Source organism: Mustelus asterias, chromosome 14 (genome assembly GCF_964213995.1).
Source record: "Mustelus asterias chromosome 14, sMusAst1.hap1.1, whole genome shotgun sequence".
Lineage (NCBI taxonomy): Eukaryota > Metazoa > Chordata > Chondrichthyes > Carcharhiniformes > Triakidae > Mustelus > Mustelus asterias.
Window position 1 is genome coordinate 480,541 of NC_135814.1, and position 19,756 is coordinate 500,296.

At 48.7% G+C, this 19,756-nt stretch overlaps 1 protein-coding gene across 1 annotated transcript in view; it reads left to right on the top strand.

Moving 5' to 3' along the window:
• The window catches only part of smarcal1 (SWI/SNF related, matrix associated, actin dependent regulator of chromatin, subfamily a-like 1), a 129,518-nt gene that overhangs the window by 12,957 nt on the left and 96,805 nt on the right, over positions 1-19,756 (top strand). The gene's annotated exons all lie outside the window — the stretch shown is intronic.

The window sequence follows — 19,756 nt, forward strand, 5'->3', positions numbered from 1 at the left end:
AAATATCTTTTAAGGGGGTTGTTGCCAAAAACATAGTTAAATGGCGTAGCATGTTTTTTGGGGGTTGTTCTGTTTTTTTCTCCCAAGATGGCGCCAGAGCAAGGAGACTTCTTTCAAGCTGTGCCCAGCATACCTTCTAATTCTATCTTTCACTCTCATTCTATGGTTCTAAAACTTCATTCTAACTCTTTTAAACTCAAACAACGGTCTAATTCTTTACACCCTAGCTATGACTGTAACACTACATTCTGCACTCTTATTTCCTTCCCTATATACTCCACTTTTATAGAATCATAGAATCCCTACAGTGCAGAAAGAGGCCATCTGGCCCATCGAGTCTGCACCGACCACAATCCCACCCAGGCCCTACCCCGTTATCCCTACACATTTACCCACTAATCCCTCTAACCTACGCATCTCAGGACACTGAGGGGCAATTTTAGCATGGCCAATCAACCTAACCCGCACATCTTTAGACTGTGGGAGGAAACCGGAGCACCCGGAGGAAACCCATGCAGACACAAGGAGAATGTGCAAACTCCACACAGACAGTGACCCAAGCCGGGAATCGAACCCAGGTCCCTGGAGCTGTGAAGCAGCAGTGCGAAACACTGTGCTACTGTGCCGCCCCCCATATACGGTATGCTCTGTCTTATAGCGCGCTAGAAACAATACTTTTCACTGTATCCCAGTGACAATAATAAATCAAATCAAATCAAAATGACATTTAACTGTGCAACATATACCTTGTGTGTTTCTTTTTTCCTTTTAACAAATCTTTTAAGGTTTAAAATTCTAAAGATGTCAATAAGTTCTATGCTTTTGAGTTCAGTAGCACTTCCTCCTTGTTTTCACAAATAAAACAAGGTTTATGGTCAGTGAGATTGACTTCACTCTGGGATCTGGCTTGCTCAGTAATAATAGAAGAGTCAAGAAATCCAGAAGGCTCTTTGTCCACCAAATAAAAAGGTTCAGCGCCGGGTACTCAAGAAGAACCCACTGAAGAACCTGAGGATCATGATCAAACTGAATCCATATTCCAAGACTGCACACGACGCCGTGCAATCCTCCTGCAGGAAAAGAATTACAAAGCCAAACTGGAGAAGAAGCAAAAGGCGGCAGTGGCAGCGGCAGAACCAGCGACAACAGCAAAATAAAGCTCCTATTTGCAGATGTGCTCATCTTGTCATGGATTCTTTACATTGCCATATGGGTTTGATCTAAATAAAATCTATTTAAAGTAAAAAAAAAATATCAGCTGTAGTCCTAACAAAGTCAATAGAAATGTAGTGGCAGACAGTTAAAGGGACATCTCAGAATACACAGAATTGCAACAAGAAAGAAAAATTACAAGGGGAGAACCTGCCATCTATGGTCAAAATCAAAAACTAAAGTTCATATTAAACTTAAAGGAATGGATAATTGCGCAAAGATGGTTGGCAGATCAGAAGACTGGAAAGTAAGGCTATGGTGGAAGAATTAAATACGTATTTTGCATCGGTCTTCACTATAGAGGACACAAGTAACATCCCAGGAATAGATGTAAATCAGGAAATGGAAGGGATGGAGGAACTCAGGAAAATTCCAATCACCAGGGAAGTGATGTTGAGCAAATTGTTGAGTCTGTGAGCTGATAAATCTCAAGGTCCAGATGGACTTCACCCCAAGGTCTTGACAGAAGTAGCTAAGGAGATAGTTGATGCATTGATTTTAATTTTCCAAAATTCCCAGATTCATGGAAAGTGCCATTAGATTGGAAGATAGCAAATATAACTGCACAACAAACAGACCTGAGAGGTCCCTGGATGAAACAGTAGATAGAAATTAACATAAGGAAAAAAATGTACAGATGATAGGTGTCATGTAGAAAATAAGTCATAATGGGCGGCACGGTAGCACAGTGGTTAGCACTGCTGCTTCACAGCTCCAGGGTCCCGGGTTCGATTCCCGGCTTGGGTCACTGTCTGTGTGGAGTTTGCACATTCTCCTTGTGTCTGCGTGGGTTTCCTTCGGGTGCTCCGGTTTCCTCCCACAGTCCAAAGATGTGCGGGTTAGATTGATTGGCCATGCTAAAATTGCCCCTTAGTGTCCGGAGATGCGTAGGTTAGAGGGATTAGTGGGTAAATATGTAGGGATATGGGGGTAGGGCCTGGGTGCAATTGTGGTCAGTGCAGACTTGATGGACCAAATGGCCTCTTTCTGCACTGTCGGATTCTATGGTTCTAAGTTGAGAACCAAGAGGAATATAGAAGGTTCAGAGGAGAGGTGTAAAAATTTATTAGGGAAGCAAAGAGCAATTATGAGAAAAGACTGGCAGCCAACATAAAGGAGAACCCCAAACTCTTCCATCGGCAAATAAAGAGTAAATTTAGGGACCTAAAAGGGAATTTACACATGGAACTTGGTGGCATGACTGAAGGATTGAAAGAATACTTTGCATGTATCTTTACCCAGGAGGTAGATGCTACCCAGGACATAAAGACTAGGAGCAGGAGTAGGCTATTTGGCCCCTCGAGCCTGCTCCGCCATTCATGCCTGATCTTTTCATGGACTCAGTTCCACTTACCCACCCGCTCACCATAACCCTTAATTCCATTACTCTTCAAAAATCTATCTTTGCCTTAAAAACATTCAATGAGGTAGCTTCAACTGCTTCACTGGGCAGGGAATTCCACAGATTCTAAACCCTTTGGGTGAAGAAGTTCCTCCTCAACTCGGTCCTAAATCTGCTCCCCCTTATTTTGAGGCTATGCCCACAGTTCTAGTTTCACCTTCCAGTGGAAATAACCTCTCTGCTTCTATCTTATCTATTCCCTTCAGAATTTTACATGTTTCTATAAGATCTTCTAAATTCCAATGAGTATAGTCCCAGTCTACTCAGTCTCTCCTCATAAGAGGCTTTTTCCCAGGGCTGAAATGGCTGCTACGAGAGGACACAGGTTTAAGGTGCTGGGGAGTAGGTACAGAGGAGATGTCAGGGGTAAGTTTTTCACTCAGAAGGTGGTGGGTGAGTGGAATCGGCTGCCATCAATGGTGGTGGAGGCAAACTCGATAGGGTCTTTTAAGAGACTTCTGGATGAGTACATGGGACTTAATAGGATTGAGGGTGATAGGTCAGCCTATATTTAGGCCTAGGTAGGTAGGGACATGAGCGGCGCAACTTGTGGGCCGAAGGGCCTGTTTGTGCTGTAGTTTTTCTATGTTCTATGAGCCAACCCTCTCAATTCCAGAATCAACCTAATGAATCTCCCCTGCACCCCCTCCAGTGCCAGTATATTCTTTCTCAAGTAAGGAGACCAAACGTGTACACAGCACTCCAGGTGTGGCCTCACCAGCATTTTATGCAGCTGCAATAGAACCTCCCTGTTTTTAAACTCCAACCCTCTAGCAATGATTTCCATTTGCCTTCTTAATTACCTGTTGCACCTGTAAACCAACTTTTTGTGAGTCATGCACAAGTCACCAAGGACCCTCTACGAAGCAGCATGCTGCATTTTTTTACTATTTAAATAAACCTGAACCAGAGGGGCACCAATATCCTGGGAGGGAAATTTGGTACGGCTCTTCGGGGGGGGATTTAAACTAATTTGTCAGGGGGATGGGAAAAACGAGCTGTAGTCCAGAAGCCAGTGTTGTGTGTAGTGAGGTACTGAGGAGGGTATCAAGGTCGCAGGAGTGAACCGGCAGACAGGAAGGTGGGTTGAAGTGTGTCTACTTCAATGCAAGGAGCATCTGGAATAAGGTAGGTGAACTTGGAGCGTGGATTGGTACTTGGATCGCCGCACTACCAGAAGGACGTGGAGGCGTTAGAGAGAGTGCAGAGAAGGTTTACCAGGATGTTGCCTGGTATGGAGGGTCTTAGCTATGAGGAGAGATTGGGTAGACTGGGGTTGTTCTCCCTGGAAAGACGGAGAATGAGGGGAGATCTAATAGAGGTGTACAAGATTATGAAGGGGATAGATAGGGTGAACGGTGGGAAGCTTTTTCCCAGATCAGAAGTGACGTTCAAGAGGGGTCACGGGCTCAAGGTGAGAGGGGCGAAGTATAACTCAGATATTAGAGGGATGTTTTTTACACAGAGGGTGGTGGGGGCCTGGAATGCGCTGCCAAGTAGGGTGGTGGAGGCAGGCACGCTGACATCGTTTACGACTTACCTGGATAGTCACATGAGCAGCCTGGGAATGGAGGGATACAAACGATTAGTCTAGTTGGACCAAGGAGCGGCACAGGCTTGGAGGGCCGAAGGGCCTGTTTCCTGTGCTGTACTGTTCTTTGTTCTTGTTCTTTGTTCTTTGGGACTACGATGTTGTGGCCATTACGGAGACATGGTTAGAACAGGGGCAGGAATGGCTGTTGGAAGTTCCAGGGTATAGATGTTTCAGTAAGAGTAGGGAAGGTGATAAAAGAGGTGGAGGAGTAGCATTGTTAATCAAGGATAGTTTAACAGCTGCAGAAAGGTAGTTCGAGGGGGATCTGCCTACTGAGGTAATATGGGCTGAAGTTAGAAATAGGAAAGGAGCGGTCACGTTGTTAGAAGTTTTCTATAGGCCCCCAAATAGTAATAGAGGTGTGGAGGAAGAAATTGCAAAGCAGATTATGGATAGGTGTGGAGGTCACAGGGTAGTTGTCATGGGTGACTTTAACTTTCCAAATATTGATTGGAATCTTTATAGGTCGAATAGTTCGGATGGGGCAGTTTTTGTACAGTGTGTGCAGGAGTGTTTCCTGACACAATATGTGGATAGGCCGACAAGAGGTGGGGCCACATTGGATTTGGTACTGGGTAATGAATCGGGCCAAGTGTTAGATTTGTTTGTGGGAGAGCACTTTGGAGATAGTGACCACAATTCGGTGTCTTTCATTATTGCAATGGAGAGGGATAGGGCCATACGGCAGGGCAAGATTTATAATTGGGGGAGGGGTAATTATGATGTGATTAGGCAAGAATTAGGGAAAGTAAGATGGGAACAGAAACTGTCAGGGAAAGGCACAAATGAATAGTGGAGCTTGTTCAAGGAACAAATACTGCATGTCCTTGATAGGTCTGTCCCTGTCAGGCAGGGAGGAAATGGCCGAGTGAGGGAACCATGGTTCACAAAAGAGGTTGAATGTCTTGTCAAGAGGAAAAAGGAAGCGTATGTAAGGATGAGAAAACAAGGTTCAGTTGGGTCGCTTGAGGGTTACAAGGAAGCAAGGAATGAGCTAAAAAAGGGCTTTGGAGAGCTCGGAGGGGGCATGAGAAGTCCTTGACGGGTCGGATCAAGGAAAATCCCAAGGCTTTTTACTCTTATGTGAGGAATAAAAGAATGACCAGGGTGAGGTTGGGGTCGGTCAAGATTAGTAGTGGGAACTTGTGCATGGAGTCAGAAGAGATAGGAGAGGCGATGAATGAATACTTTTCTTCAGTGTTCACCAAGGAGAGGGGCCATGTTTTTGAGGATGAGTGTGTGATATAGGCTGATAGGCTGGAGGAGGTGGGTGTTCTGAGGGAAGATGTATTAGCAATTTTGAAAAACCTGGGGGTCGATAAGTCCCCTGGGCCAGATGGGATATATCCTCGGATTCTTTGGGAAGCAAGGGATGAGATTGCAGAGCCTTTGGCTTTGATCTTTGGGTCCTCACTGTCCACGGGGATAGTGCCAGAGGACTAGAGAGTGGCGAATGTTGTTCCTCTGTTCAAGAAAGGAAATAGGGATGACCCTGGTAATTATAGGCCGGTTAGTCTTACTTCGGTGGTCGGTAAGTTAATGGAAAAGGTCCCGAGGGATAGGATTTATGACCATTTGGAAAGATGCAGCTTAATCCGGGATAGTCAACACGGATTCGTGAAGGGTAAGTCTTGCCTCACAAATTTGATTGAATTCTTTGAGGAGGTAACTAAGTGTGTAGATGAAGATAGAGCAGTTGATGTCGTATACATGGATTTTAGAAAGGCGTTTAATAAGGTTCCCCATGGTCGGCGCATGAAGAAAGTAAGGAGGTGTGGGATAGAGGGAAATTTGGCCGATTGGATAAGTAACTGCTATCTCATAGAAGACAGAGGGCGATGGTGGATGGAAAATTTTCAGACTGGAGACCAATTACCAGCGGTGTACCACAGGGATCAGTGCTGGGTCCTCTGCTATTTGTGATTTTTATCAATGACTTGGAGGAGGGGGCTGAAGGGTGGGTCAGTAAATTTGCTGATGACACCAAGATTGGTGGAGTAGTGGATGAGGTGGAGGGCTGTTGTAGGCTGCAAAGAGACATTGATAGGATGCAGAGCGGGGCTGAAAAATGGCAGATGGAGTTTAACCCTAATAAGTGTGAGGTGATTCATTTTGGTAGGACAAATTTGAATGCGGATTACAGGGTCAACGGCAGGTTTCTGAGGAATGTGGAGGAACAGAGAGATCTTGGGGTTCATATCCACAGATCTCTAAAGGTTGCCACTCAAGTGGATAGAGCTGTGAAGAAGGCCTATAGTGTGTTAGCGTTTATTAACAGGGGGTTTGAGTTTAAGAGCCGTGGGGTTATGCTGCAACTGTATAGGACCTTGGTGAGACCACATTTGGAATATTGTGTGCAGTCCTGGTCACCTCACTATAAAAAGGATGTGGAAGCATTGGAGAGAGTGCAGAGGAGATTTACCAGGCTGCTGCCTGGTTTGGAGGGTAGGTCTTATGAGGAAAGGTTGAGGGAGCTAGGGCTTTTCTCTTTAGAGTGGAGGAGGATGAGAGGCGACTTAATAGAGGGTTATAAGATGATGAGGGGGATAGAGTGGACGTTCAGAGACTATTTCCTCGTGTGGATGTAGCTGTTACTAGGGGGCATAACTATAAGGTTCATGGTGGGAGATATAGGAGGGTTGTCCGAGGTAGGTTCTTTACTCAGAGAGTGGTTGGGGTGTGGAATGGACTGCCTGCTGTGCTAGTGGAGTCGGACACTTTCGGAACTTTCAAGCGGTTATTGGATAGGCACATGGAGCACACCAGAATCATAGGGAGTGGGATAGCTTGATTGTGGTTTTGGACAAAGCTCGGCACAACATCGAGGGCCAAAGGGCCTGTACTGTGCTGTACGGTTCTATCTAGCTAATCGTCCATTTTGCTGTTATTCCTACCAAAATGGATGACCTCACATTTACCAACATTATAATTCATCTGCCAGACACTTGCCCACTCACTTGAACTGTCTATATCCCTTTGCAGATGTTCAGTGTCCTCTGCACACTTCGCTTTACCACACATAGAAATCATAGAATCCCTACAGTGCAGAAGGAGGCCATTTGGCCCATGAAGTCTGCACCAACCACAATCCCACACCGGCCCTATTCCCTTAATACCACATATTTACCCTGCTAATTCCCCCGACACTAGTGTCAATTTAGCATGGCCAATCATCCTAACCTGCACATCTTTGGACTGTGGGAGGAAATCGGAGCACCTGGAGGAAACCCATGCAGGCGCGGGGAGAATGTGCAAACTGCACACAGACAATGACCCGAGGCAGGAATTGAACCTGGGTCCCTGATGCTGTGAATGAGCAGTGCTAACCACTGTGCCGCCATACTGCCCATTGACACTCATTTAGTGTCATCTGCGAACTTTGACACACTACACTTGGTCCCCAAATCATCTATTTGACTAGTGACTAGTGGCGTGCCGCAGGGATCGGTGCTGGGGCCTCAACTGTTTACCATATACATAGACGATCTGGAGGAGGGGACTGAGTGTAGGGTAACAAAGTTTGCGAATGATACAAAGATGAGTGGGAAAGCGAATTGCGTGGAGGATGTGGAAAGTCTGCAGAGAGATTTGGATAGGCTAAGTGAGTGGGCGAGGATCTGGCAGATGGAGTATAATGTTGACAAGTGTGAGGTTATCCACTTTGGAAGGAATAATAGTAAAATGGACTATTATTTAAATGGTGAAAAATTACAATATGCTACTGTGCAGAGAGACCTGGGGGTCCTTGTGCATGAATTGCAAAAACTCAGTTTGCAGGTGCAGCAGGTGATCAAGAAGGCAAATGGAATGTTGGCCTTTATCGCAAAGGGGATGGAGTATAAAAGCAGGGAGGTCTTGCTGCAATTGTACAAGGTACTGGTGAGGCCGCAACTAGAGTACTGTGTGCAATTTTGGTCCCCTTATTTGCGGAAGGATATATTGGCCTTGGAGGGAGTACAGAGAAGGTTCACCAGGTTGATACCGGAGATGAGGGGGTTAGCTTATGAGGAGAGATTGAGTAGATTGGGCCTGTACTCGTTGGAGTTTAGAAGGCTGAGGGGAGATCTTATAGAGACATATAAGGTAATGAAGGGGCGAGACAGGGTAGAGGCAGAGAGATTCTTTCCACTTAGAAAGGAAACAAGAACTAGAGGACACAGCCTCAAAATAAGGGGAAGTCAGTTTAGGACAGAGTTGAGGAGGAACTTCTTCTCTCAGAGGGTAGTGAATCTCTGGAACTCTCTGCCCATTGAAGCAGTGGAGGCTACCTCGTTAAATATGTTTAAGTCACAGGTAGATAGATTTCTGATCAATAAGAGAATTAAGGGTTATGGTGAGTGGGTGGGTAAGTGGAACTAAACCACTATCAGATCAGCCATGATCTTATTGAATGGCGGGGCAGGCTCGAGGGACGAGATAGAAACATAGAAAACTACAGCACAAAACAGGCCCTTCGGCCCCACAAGTTGTGCCGAACATATCCCTACCTATAACCCTCTGTCCTATTAAGTCTCATGTACTCATCCTGGACTCTCTTAAAAGACCCTATTAAGTTTGCCTCCACCACCACTGACGGCAGCCGATTCCACTCGCCCACCACCCTCTGTGTGAAAAACTTCCCCCGAACATTTCCCCTGTACCTAACCCCCAGCACCTTAAACCTGTGTCCTCGCATAGCAGCCATTTCCACCCTGGGAAAAAGCCTCCGAGAGTCCACCCGATCTATGCCTCTCAACATCTTATATACCTCTATTAGGTCTCCTCTCATCCTACGTCTCTCCAAGGAGAAAAGACCGAGCTCCCTCAGCCTATCCTCATAAGGCATGCCACTCAATCCAGGCAACATCCTTGTAAATCTCCTCTGCACCCTTTCAATCTTTTCCACATCCTGTAATGAGGCGACCAGAACTGAGCACAGTACTCCAAATGGGGTCTGACGAGAGTCTTATATAGCTGCATCATTATCCCCGGACTCCGAAACTCAATCCCTCGATTGATAAAGGCCAGCACACCATACGCCTTCTTAACCACCTCCTCCAGCTGTGGGGCCGATTTTAGAGTCCTATGGACCCGGACCCCAAGGTCCTTCTGATCCTCTACCGTACTAAGAGTCTTTCCCTTAATATTGTACTCCTTCATCCCATTTGACCTGCCAAAATGGACCACTACGCATTTATCTGGGTTGAAGTCCATCTGCCACTTCTCCGCCCAGTCTTGCATCCTATCTATGTCCCTCTGTAACTTCTGACATCCCTCCAGACTATCCACAACCCCACCAACCTTTGTGTCGTCGGCAAACTTACCAACCCATCTCTCCACTTCCTCATCCAGGTCATTTATGAAAATGACAAACAGCAAGGGTCCCAGAACAGATCCCTGGGGCACACCACTGGTGACCGACCTCCAATTAGAAAAAGGCCCATCTATACACATTCACTGTCTCCTTTGGACAAGCCAGTTCTGGATCCACAGGGCAGCAGCCCCTTGGATCCCATGCCCTCTCACTTTTTCTAGAAGCCTTGCATGGGGGACCTTATCGAACACCTTGCTAAAATAAAATAGATGGCCTACTCCTGCTCCTATTTCTTATGTTCTTATGTTTATCTCTGTAAATTGTAAACAATTACGGTCCCAACATTGATCCCTGAGACACACCACTAGTCGTTGATCGCCAACCAGAAAAACACCTATTTATTCCCACTCTTTGCTTTCTGTTAGTTAACCAATCCTCTATCCATGCTAATACATTACCCGTAACGCTGTGCACCTTTATTTATGCATTCCATTAGCCTTCTTGATTATTTTCTGCACCTGTACATGGCATTTTAAAGATCTATGCACCTGAACCCCAAGTCTCTTTATTCATCCATTGTATTTAACTTTATACCGTTGATAAAGTACTCTGATCTATCCTTTTTTGGTCAAAATGAATAACCTCACTTTCTTAGATTGAAATCCATCTGTCACAGTTTTTCCCATTCTCCTAGTCTATCAATATCCCTTTGTAATACCATCTACACTGTCCACTATCCCACCTAACTTCGTGTCAGCAGCAAATTTAGATATATGACTTTCTGTGCCATTATCCATGTTGTTAATAAATGTGGTCAATTGAAATCCCAACAAAGATCCTTGTGGGACACCACTGGTCACATCCTGCTAATTTGAGTAATGACTCATTGTCCCTTTCTGTCCACTGCCATTCAACCAATTTCCCAGCCACATCAGTAATTTGCCCTCAATTCCATGGGTTTCTACCTTGGTTAACAGTCTCTTATGTGGGACTTTATCAAATGCCTCTGAAAGTCTATATAAACAACATCCATAAACATTCCTCTGTTCACTACCTGAGTCACCTCTTCAAAAAATTCAATGAGGATTGTCAGGCATGACCTACCTGTGATGAATCCAGGTTGGCTAGCTCTGATAATCTGAAAATTTGAGGTGTTCAGTTACCCTATCCTTGATTATAGACTCCAACAATCCCCCCACCACAGATGTTTGACTAACTGGTCTGTAATTCCCTGCTTATCCTCTGTTGCGTTTCTTAGGAAGCGGAGTTCTTAAAAAACGGAGTGACATGAGCAATTTTCCAATCCAGAGGGACGACTCCTGAATCTAGGGAACTCTGAAAGATTATCATTCGGACATCTACAATTTGTTCCCCTACTTCCTTTCACACCCTCTGATGGAAACCGTCAGCTGCTGGGGATTTGCCGCTCTATAGTTACATTAATTTCCTCATTATTGATGTTTTACTTATGTCAGCTATATTTAATCCTTGTCCACAATCCACTATTAATTTCCTCTGGATTTCTGGCAAGCTATCCTCCTTTTCTACTGTAAATACTGAGGCAAAGTAATTATTTAACAGTCTGCCATTTTGCCGTAGTCATTAACAATATCCCCACTGTCAGTCTTCAGTGGGTCAGCGTTGCTCCTGACCACCCACTTTCCCTTTAACTATAAAATTTTGTCTTATTGATTTTGATGTCCCTTGCAAGTTTCCTTTCGTAGAACATAGAACAGTATAGGCCCTTCGGCCCTCGATGTTGTACCAAGCTTTGTCCAAAACCAAGATCAAGCTATCCCACTTTAGCATGGCCAATGCAGCTAAGGGCGGCACGGTAGCACAGTGGTTAGCACTGCTGCTTCACAGCTCCAGGGACCTGGGTTCGATTCCCAGCTTGGGTCACTGTCTGTGTGGAGTTTGCACATACTCCTCGTGTCTGCGTGGGTTTCCTTCGGGTGCTCCGGTTTCCTCCCACAGTCCAAAGATGTGTGGGTTAGGTTGATTGGCCATGCTAAAAGTTCCCCCTTAGTGTCCTGAGATGTGTAGGTTAGAGGGATTAGCGGGTAAATATGTAGGGATATGGGAGTAGGGCCTGAGTGGGATTGTGGTCGGTGCAGACTCGATGGGCCAAATGGCCTCTTTCTGCACTGTAGGGTTTCTATGATTCTATGTTCAAAATCATGAGGGGGCGAGAGAGAGTAGATACGGTGAAACTGTTCCCACTCGTAAAAGGATCAAGAATGAGAGAGCACGGATTGAAAGTGATTTGCAAAAGAAGTAAATGTGATGCGAGAAAAGTTTTTTCACACAAGTGGTTTGGGTCTGGAATGAACTGCTTGGAAGTGTGGTGAAGGCAGGTTTAATCGAGGCATTAAAGAGGGCATTAGATGATTACTTGAATCGAAATAATGTACAGGAGTGTGGGGAACAGGCAGGAGAATGGCACAAAGTCATGATACTTGACTGGAGAGTTGGTGCAGGCAGAATGGGCCAAATATGCCATGACAATAAAAAAAAATCTTTTCCACATTGGCCCTGTCACAACCCCTCAGGATCGTGTATGCTTCAATGAAGTCACTCTTCTAGACTCCAGTGGATACAAGCCTCGTCTGTCCAATCTTTCTTTGCAAGACAACCCGCTCAATCTAGTCTAGTAAATCTTCTCTGAACTGCTTCCAATGCATTTTTACATCCTTTTTAGATAAGGAGACCAATACTGTACAGCTCGTCTTCTGGAAAAGTTTTCAGTGTATTGCTTTGTCAATACTGATAACTCCAATGCAGCAGTTTCTAAAGAAGCATTTAATGTCTTTAATTCATTGTATTTTCCATGGCTACATACAGCTTCTTCAAAGAGTCTTTCAAGGACACAACGTCTGAGTATCTTTTCTGCTGTTATGCCTCAACTCCCACTTTGATTTGCCAACCATGGAATTGAGGGCTGTTATTTAGTCCTGGTTCTTTTGTGTCATTTCAGAAATATACTTTTTCAAAATTTATAGAAACATAGAAAATAGGAGGAGGCCATTCAGCCCTTCGAACCTGCTCCACAATTCAACATGATTATGGCTGGTCCTCCATCTCATACTCCCTGGATCAGCTGTGTCCCATCTTTTTTCATTCCACTGTTTGCTATGCCAAGAAATAGGGCATTCAAAGTTTACGTTTTGCTCGCTGTATTCCACGCTGGATTGTCTCGATGTTCCTAAGAAATTGAAATACATAATTACTTTTTCTTATCTTAGCGTTTGGAGCCTCTGTTGTTGCTCCAGCTGGGGATCAGGTTATAGCGACAAACTTTCCATCAGTGGCATCTCTGACACTGAATTAGGAAAAGGATTCTCATGACTAACTTCAACCTGCAACTTTAAAAGATTTAGTTCACTCTTGCAGTCTCTGTGGGTACTGCACTCTGAAGATGAACTTCCAAGGAAAATTCAATGCAGTATTTTGCTGCAGTAAAAATCTCTGCCTACAGCTTCCAGACCTTCACATTGGGAGTGTCTTATGGTGAATTTTGTCTGCATTTTCAGCTTTTGTCGAAAGCTTCTTTCAAGTCAGAATTTTGGTTGAGGTTTTTCTTAGTCTTCCAGCATCTCAGTGTATGAGGTTGAGTGTTTTTGATCCTAAGCTACCACCATGTTGGTGGCTCTTAAAGAAGTCAAAAGACAAAGAACAAAGAAAATTACAGCACACCCCTCCAAGCCTGCACCGACCACGCTGCCCAACTGAACTAAAACCCCCTACCCTTCCGGGGACCATATCCCTCTATTCCCATCCTATTCATGTATTTTCCAGACGCCCCTTAAAAGTCACTACCATATCTGTTTCCACGACCTCACCCATCACCCCCTGTGTAAAAAACTTGCCTCGTACGTCTTCTTTAAACCTTGTCCCTCGCACCTTAAACCTATGCCCTCTAGTAATTGACTCTTCCACCCTGGGAAAAAGCTTCTGACTATCCACTCTGTACATGTCTCTCATAATCTTGTAGACTTCTATCAGGTTGCCCCTCAACCTCCATCGTTCCAGTGAGAACAAACCAAGTTTCTCCAACCTCTCCTCATAGCTAATGCCCTCCATACCAGGCAGCAACATGGTAAATCTTTTCTGTACCCTCTCCAAAGTCTCCACATCCGTCTGGTAGTGTGGCGACCAGAATTGAACACTACATTCCAAGTGCAGCCTAACTAAGGTTCTATAAAGCTGCAACATGACTTGCCAATTTTTAAACTTAATGCTCCAGCTGATGAAGGCAAGCATGCCGTATGCCTTCTTGACTACCTTCACCACCTGCGTTGCCACTTTCAGTGACCTGTGTACCTGTACAGCCAGATCCCTCTGCCTATCAATACTCTTCAGGGTTCTGCCATTTACTGTATATTTCCCATCTGTATTAGACCTTCCAAAATGCATTACCTCATATTTGTCTTCATAGTCTTCAACAGGTTACCTGTAAGCCTTTTTTAAAAAAGTAAACCAATTTACAATAAAAACAGAAAAGGCTGGATAAACACAGCAGGTCTGATAGCATCTGTGGACAGAGAAACAAGAGTTAACGTTTCAAGTCTGTATCACTCTTCTTCAGAGATATTTATGTATGTACAGTTAGGGGAAAAGGCTAGGAACTAACTCCATGCTTAGTTCTTGAACAATCTCTTCTCAACACCACGCTGGCCCTGGATTTGGGTCATGTGCCATTTTACACCAATGTGGGAGCAGTACTGTACTCAGTCAGTACTACAGAGACCAAAGAACAGTGCAGCGCAGGAACAGGCCCTTTGGCCTCGAAGCCTGTGTGGATCACGTTTACCCATCTAGACCAACCGCTTATGTCCCTCTATTCCCCATTTGTTCATATGGCTATCAAGATAAGTCTTAAATGTGGCTAATGTAACTGCCTCAACCACTTCACTTGGCATTCCAGGCCCCCACCACCCTCTGTGTAAAAAAACTTCCCAAGCACATCTCCACTGAACCTTTCTCCCGTACCTTTTACTTACTTATATGACATTCCCAAGTGCAGCACTCCCTCAGTACTGGGGGATGCTACTAGGATGCTACTGGGACTTGATGGATTGAGTTATAAGGAGAGGCTGAATAGACTGGGACATTTTTCTCTGGAGGGTAGGAGGCTGAGGGGTGACCTGATAGAGGTCTATAAAATAATGAGGGGCTAGACAAGGTAGACAGTCAATATCTTTTCCCAAAGTAGGGGAGTCTAAAACTAGAGGGCATAGGTTTAAGGTGAGAGGGGAGAGATACAAAAGTGTCCAGAGGAGCACTTTTTTCACACAGAGGGTGGTGTGTCTGGAACAAGCTGCAGGAGGTAGTAGTGGAGGCAGTTGCAATTTTACCTTTTAAAAAGCATTTAGATAGTTACATTGGTATGATGGGTAGAGAGGGATATGGGCGAAATGCAGGCAATTGGGATTAACTTAGGGGTTTTTAAAAAAAAAATAAGGGCGGCATGGACAAGTTGGGCCGAAGGGCTGTTTCCATAGTGTAAACCTCGATGACTCTACTGACCATCTGACAGTGCGGCACTCCCTCAGTACTGACCCTCTGACAGTGCATTACTCCCTCAGTGCTGACCCTCTGACAGTGCGGGACTCCCTCAGTACTGACCCTCTGACAGTGCGGCACTCCCTCAGTACTGACCCTCTGACAGTGCGGTACTCCCTCAGTGCTGACCCTCTGACAGTGCGGCACTCCCTCAGTACTGGCCCTCTGACAGTGCGGAACTCCCTCAGTACTGACCCTCTGACAGTGCGGCACTCCCTCAGTACTGACCCTCTGACAGTGCGGCACTCCCTCAGTACTGACCCTCTGACAGTGCGGCACTCCCTCAGTACTGACCCCCTGACAGTGCGGCACTCCCTCAGTACTGACCCTCTGACAGTGCGGCACTCCCTCAGTACTGACCCTCTGACAGTGCGGCACTCCCTCAGTACTGACCCTCTGACAGTGCGGCACTCCCTCAGTACTGACCCTCTGACAGTGCGGCACTCCCTCAGTACTGACCCTCTGACAGTGCGGCACTCCCTCAGTACTGACCCCCTGACAGTGCGGCACTCCCTCAGCACTGACCCTCTAACAATGCGGCACTCCCTCAGCACTGACCCTCTGACAGTGCGGCTCTCCCTCAGCACTGACCCTCTGACAGTGCGGCACTCCCTCAGTACTGACCCCCTGACAGTGCGGCACTCCCTCAGCACTGACCCTCTAACAATGCGGCACTCCCTCAGCACTGACCCTCTGACAGTGCGGCACTCCCTCAGTACTGACCCTCTGACAGTGCGGCACTCCCTCAGTACTGACCCTCTGACAGTGCGGCTCTCCCTCAGTACGGACCCCCTGACAGTGCGGCACTCCCTCAGTACTGACCCTCTAACAATGCGGCACTCCCTCAGTACTGACCCTCTGACAGTGCAGCACTCCCTCAGTACTGACCCTCTGACAGTGCGGCACTCCCTCAGTACTGACCCCCTGACAGTGCGGCACTCCCTCAGTACTGACCCTCTGACAGTGCGGCACTCCCTCAGTACTGCCCTCTAACAATGCGGCACTCCCTCAGTACTGACCCTCTGACAGTGCAGCACTCCCTCAGTACTGACCCTCTGACAGTGCGGCACTCCCTCAGTACTGACCCCCTGACAGTGCGGCACTCCCTCAGTACTGACCCTCTGACAGTGCGGCACTCCCTCAGTACTGACCCTCTGACAGTGCGGCACTCCCTCAGTACTGACCCTCTGACAGTGCGGCACTCCCTCAGTACTGACCCTCTGACAGTGCGGCACTCCCTCAGTACTGACCCTCTGACAGTGCGGCACTCCCTCAGTACTGACCCCCTGACAGTGCGGCACTCCCTCAGCACTGACCCTCTAACAATGCGGCACTCCCTCAGCACTGACCCTCTGACAGTGCGGCTCTCCCTCAGCACTGACCCTCTGACAGTGCGGCACTCCCTCAGTACTGACCCCCTGACAGTGCGGCACTCCCTCAGCACTGACCCTCTAACAATGCGGCACTCCCTCAGCACTGACCCTCTGACAGTGCGGCACTCCCTCAGTACTGACCCTCTGACAGTGCGGCACTCCCTCAGTACTGACCCTCTGACAGTGCGGCTCTCCCTCAGTACTGACCCCCTGACAGTGCGGCACTCCCTCAGTACTGACCCTCTAACAATGCGGCACTCCCTCAGTACTGACCCTCTGACAGTGCGGCACTCCCTCAGTACTGACCCTCTAACAATGCGGCACTCCCTCAGTACTGACCCTCTGACAGTGCGGCACTCCCTCAGTACTGACCCTCTGACAGTGCGGCACTCCCTCAGCACTGACCCTCTGACAGTGCGGCACTCCCTCAGTACTGACCCTCTGACAGTGCGGCACTCCCTCAGTACTGACCCTCTGACAGTGCGGCACTCCCTCAGTACTGACCCCCTGACAGTGCGGCACTCCCTCAGCACTGACCCTCTAACAATGCGGCACTCCCTCAGCACTGACCCTCTGACAGTGCGGCTCTCCCTCAGCACTGACCCTCTGACAGTGCGGCACTCCCTCAGTACTGACCCCCTGACAGTGCGGCACTCCCTCAGCACTGACCCTCTAACAATGCGGCACTCCCTCAGCACTGACCCTCTGACAGTGCGGCACTCCCTCAGTACTGACCCTCTGACAGTGCGGCACTCCCTCAGTACTGACCCTCTGACAGTGCGGCTCTCCCTCAGTACTGACCCTCTAACAATGCGGCACTCCCTCAGTACTGACCCTCTGACAGTGCGGCACTCCCTCAGTACTGACCCTCTAACAATGCGGCACTCCCTCAGTACTGACCCTCTGACAGTGCGGCACTCCCTCAGTACTGACCCTCTGACAGTGCGGCACTCCCTCAGCACTGACCCTCTGACAGTGCGGCACTCCCTCAGTACTGACCCTCTGACAGTGCGGCACTCCCTCAGTACTGACCCTCTGACAGTGCGGCACTCCCTCAGTACTGACCCTCTGACAGTGCGGCACTCCCTCAGTACTGACCCTCTGACAGTGCGGCACTCCCTCAGCACTGACCCTCTGACAGTGCGGCACTCCCTCAGCACTGACCCTCTGACAGTGCGGCACTCCCTCAGTACTGACCCTCTGACAGTGCGGCACTCCCTCAGCACTGACCCTCTGACAGTGCGGCACTCCCTCAGTACTGACCCTCTGACAGTGCGGCACTCCCTCAGCACTGACCCTCTGACAGTGCGGCACTCCCTCAGCACTGACCCTCTGACAGTGCGGCACTCCCTCAGCACTGACCCTCTGACAGTGCGGCACTCCCTCAGTACTGACCCTCTGACAGTGCGGCACTACCTCAGTACTGACCCTCTGACAGTGCGGCACTCCCTCAGTACTGACCCTCTGACAGTGCGGCACTCCCTCAGTACTGACCCTCTGACAGTGCGGCACTCCCTCAGCACTGACCCTCTGACAGTGCGGCACTCCCTCAGCACTGACCCTCTGACAGTGCGGCACTCCCTCAGCACTGACCCTCTGACAGTGCGGCACTCCCTCAGTACTGACCCTCTGACAGTGCGGCACTCCCTCAGCACTGACCCTCTGACAGTGCGGCACTCCCTCAGTACTGACCCCCTGACAGTGCGGCACTCCCTCAGTACTGACCCTCTGACAGTGCGGCGCTCCCTCAGTACTGACCCTCTGACAGTGCGGCACTCCCTCAGTACTGACCCTCTGACAGTGCGGCACTCCCTCAGTACTGACCCTCTGACAGTGCGGCGCTCCCTCAGTACTGACCCTCTGACAGTGCGGCACTCCCTCAGTACTGACCCTCTGACAGTGCGGCGCTCCCTCAGCACTGACCCTCTGACAGTGCGGCGCTCCCTCAGTACTGACCCTCTGACAGTGCGGCGCTCCCTCAGCACTGACCCTCTGACAGTGCGGCGCTCCCTCAGTACTGACCCTCTGACAGTGCGGCACTCCCTCAGTACTGACCCTCTGACAGTGCGGCACTCCCTCAGTACTGACCCTCTGACAGTGCGGCACTCCCTCAGTACTGACCCTCTGACAGTGCGGCACTCCCTCAGCACTGACCCTCTGACAGTGCGGCACTCCCTCAGTACTGACCTGCTGACAGTGCGGCACTCCCTCAGTACTGACCCTCTGACAGTGCGGCACTCCCTCAGTACTGACCCTCTGACAGTGCGGCACTCCCTCAGTACTGACCCTCTGACAGTGCGGCACTCCCTCAGTACTGACCCTCTGACAGTGCGGCACTCCCTCAGTACTGACCCTCTGACAGTGCGGCACTCCCTCAGTACTGACCCTCTGACAGTGCGGCACTCCCTCAGTACTGACCCTCTGACAGTGCGGCACTCCCTCAGTACTGACCCTCTGACAGTGCGGCACTCCCTCAGTACTGACCCTCTGACAGTGCGGCACTCCCTCAGTACTGACCCTCTGACAGTGCGGCACTCCCTCAGTACTGACCCTCTGACAGTGCGGCACTCCCTCAGTACTGACCTGCTGACAGTGCGGTACTCCCTCAGTACTGACCTGCTGACAGTGCGGCACTCCCTCAGTACTGACCCTCTGACAGTGCGGCACTCCCTCAGTACTGACCTGCTGACAGTGCGGTACTCCCTCAGTACTGACCCTCTGACAGTGCGGCACTCCCTCAGTACTGACCTGCTGACAGTGCGGTACTCCCTCAGTACTGACCTGCTGACAGTGCGGCACTCCCTCAGTACTGACCCTCTGACAGTGCGGCACTCCCTCAGTACTGACCTGCTGACAGTGCGGCACTCCCTCAGCACTGACCCTCTGACAGTGCGGCACTCCCTCAGTACTGACCCTCTGACAGTGCGGCACTCCCTCAGTACTGACCCTCTGACAGTGCGGTACTCCCTCAGTACTGACCCTCTGACAGTGCGGCACTCCCTCAGTACTGACCTGCTGACAGTGCGGCACTCCCTCAGTACTGACCCTCTGACAGTGCGGCACTCCCTCAGCACTGACCCACTGACAGTGCGGTACTCCCTCAGTACTGACCCTCTGACAGTGCGGCACTCCCTCAGTACTGACCTGCTGACAGTGCGGCACTCCCTCAGTACTGACCCTCTGACAGTGCGGCACTCCCTCAGCACTGACCCCCTGACAGTGCGGCACTCCCTCAGCACTGACCCTCTGACAGTGCGGCACTGACTGGATTTATTTCTTTGACAGAAATATTTGCAGACTTTTTCACCTCGGTGACG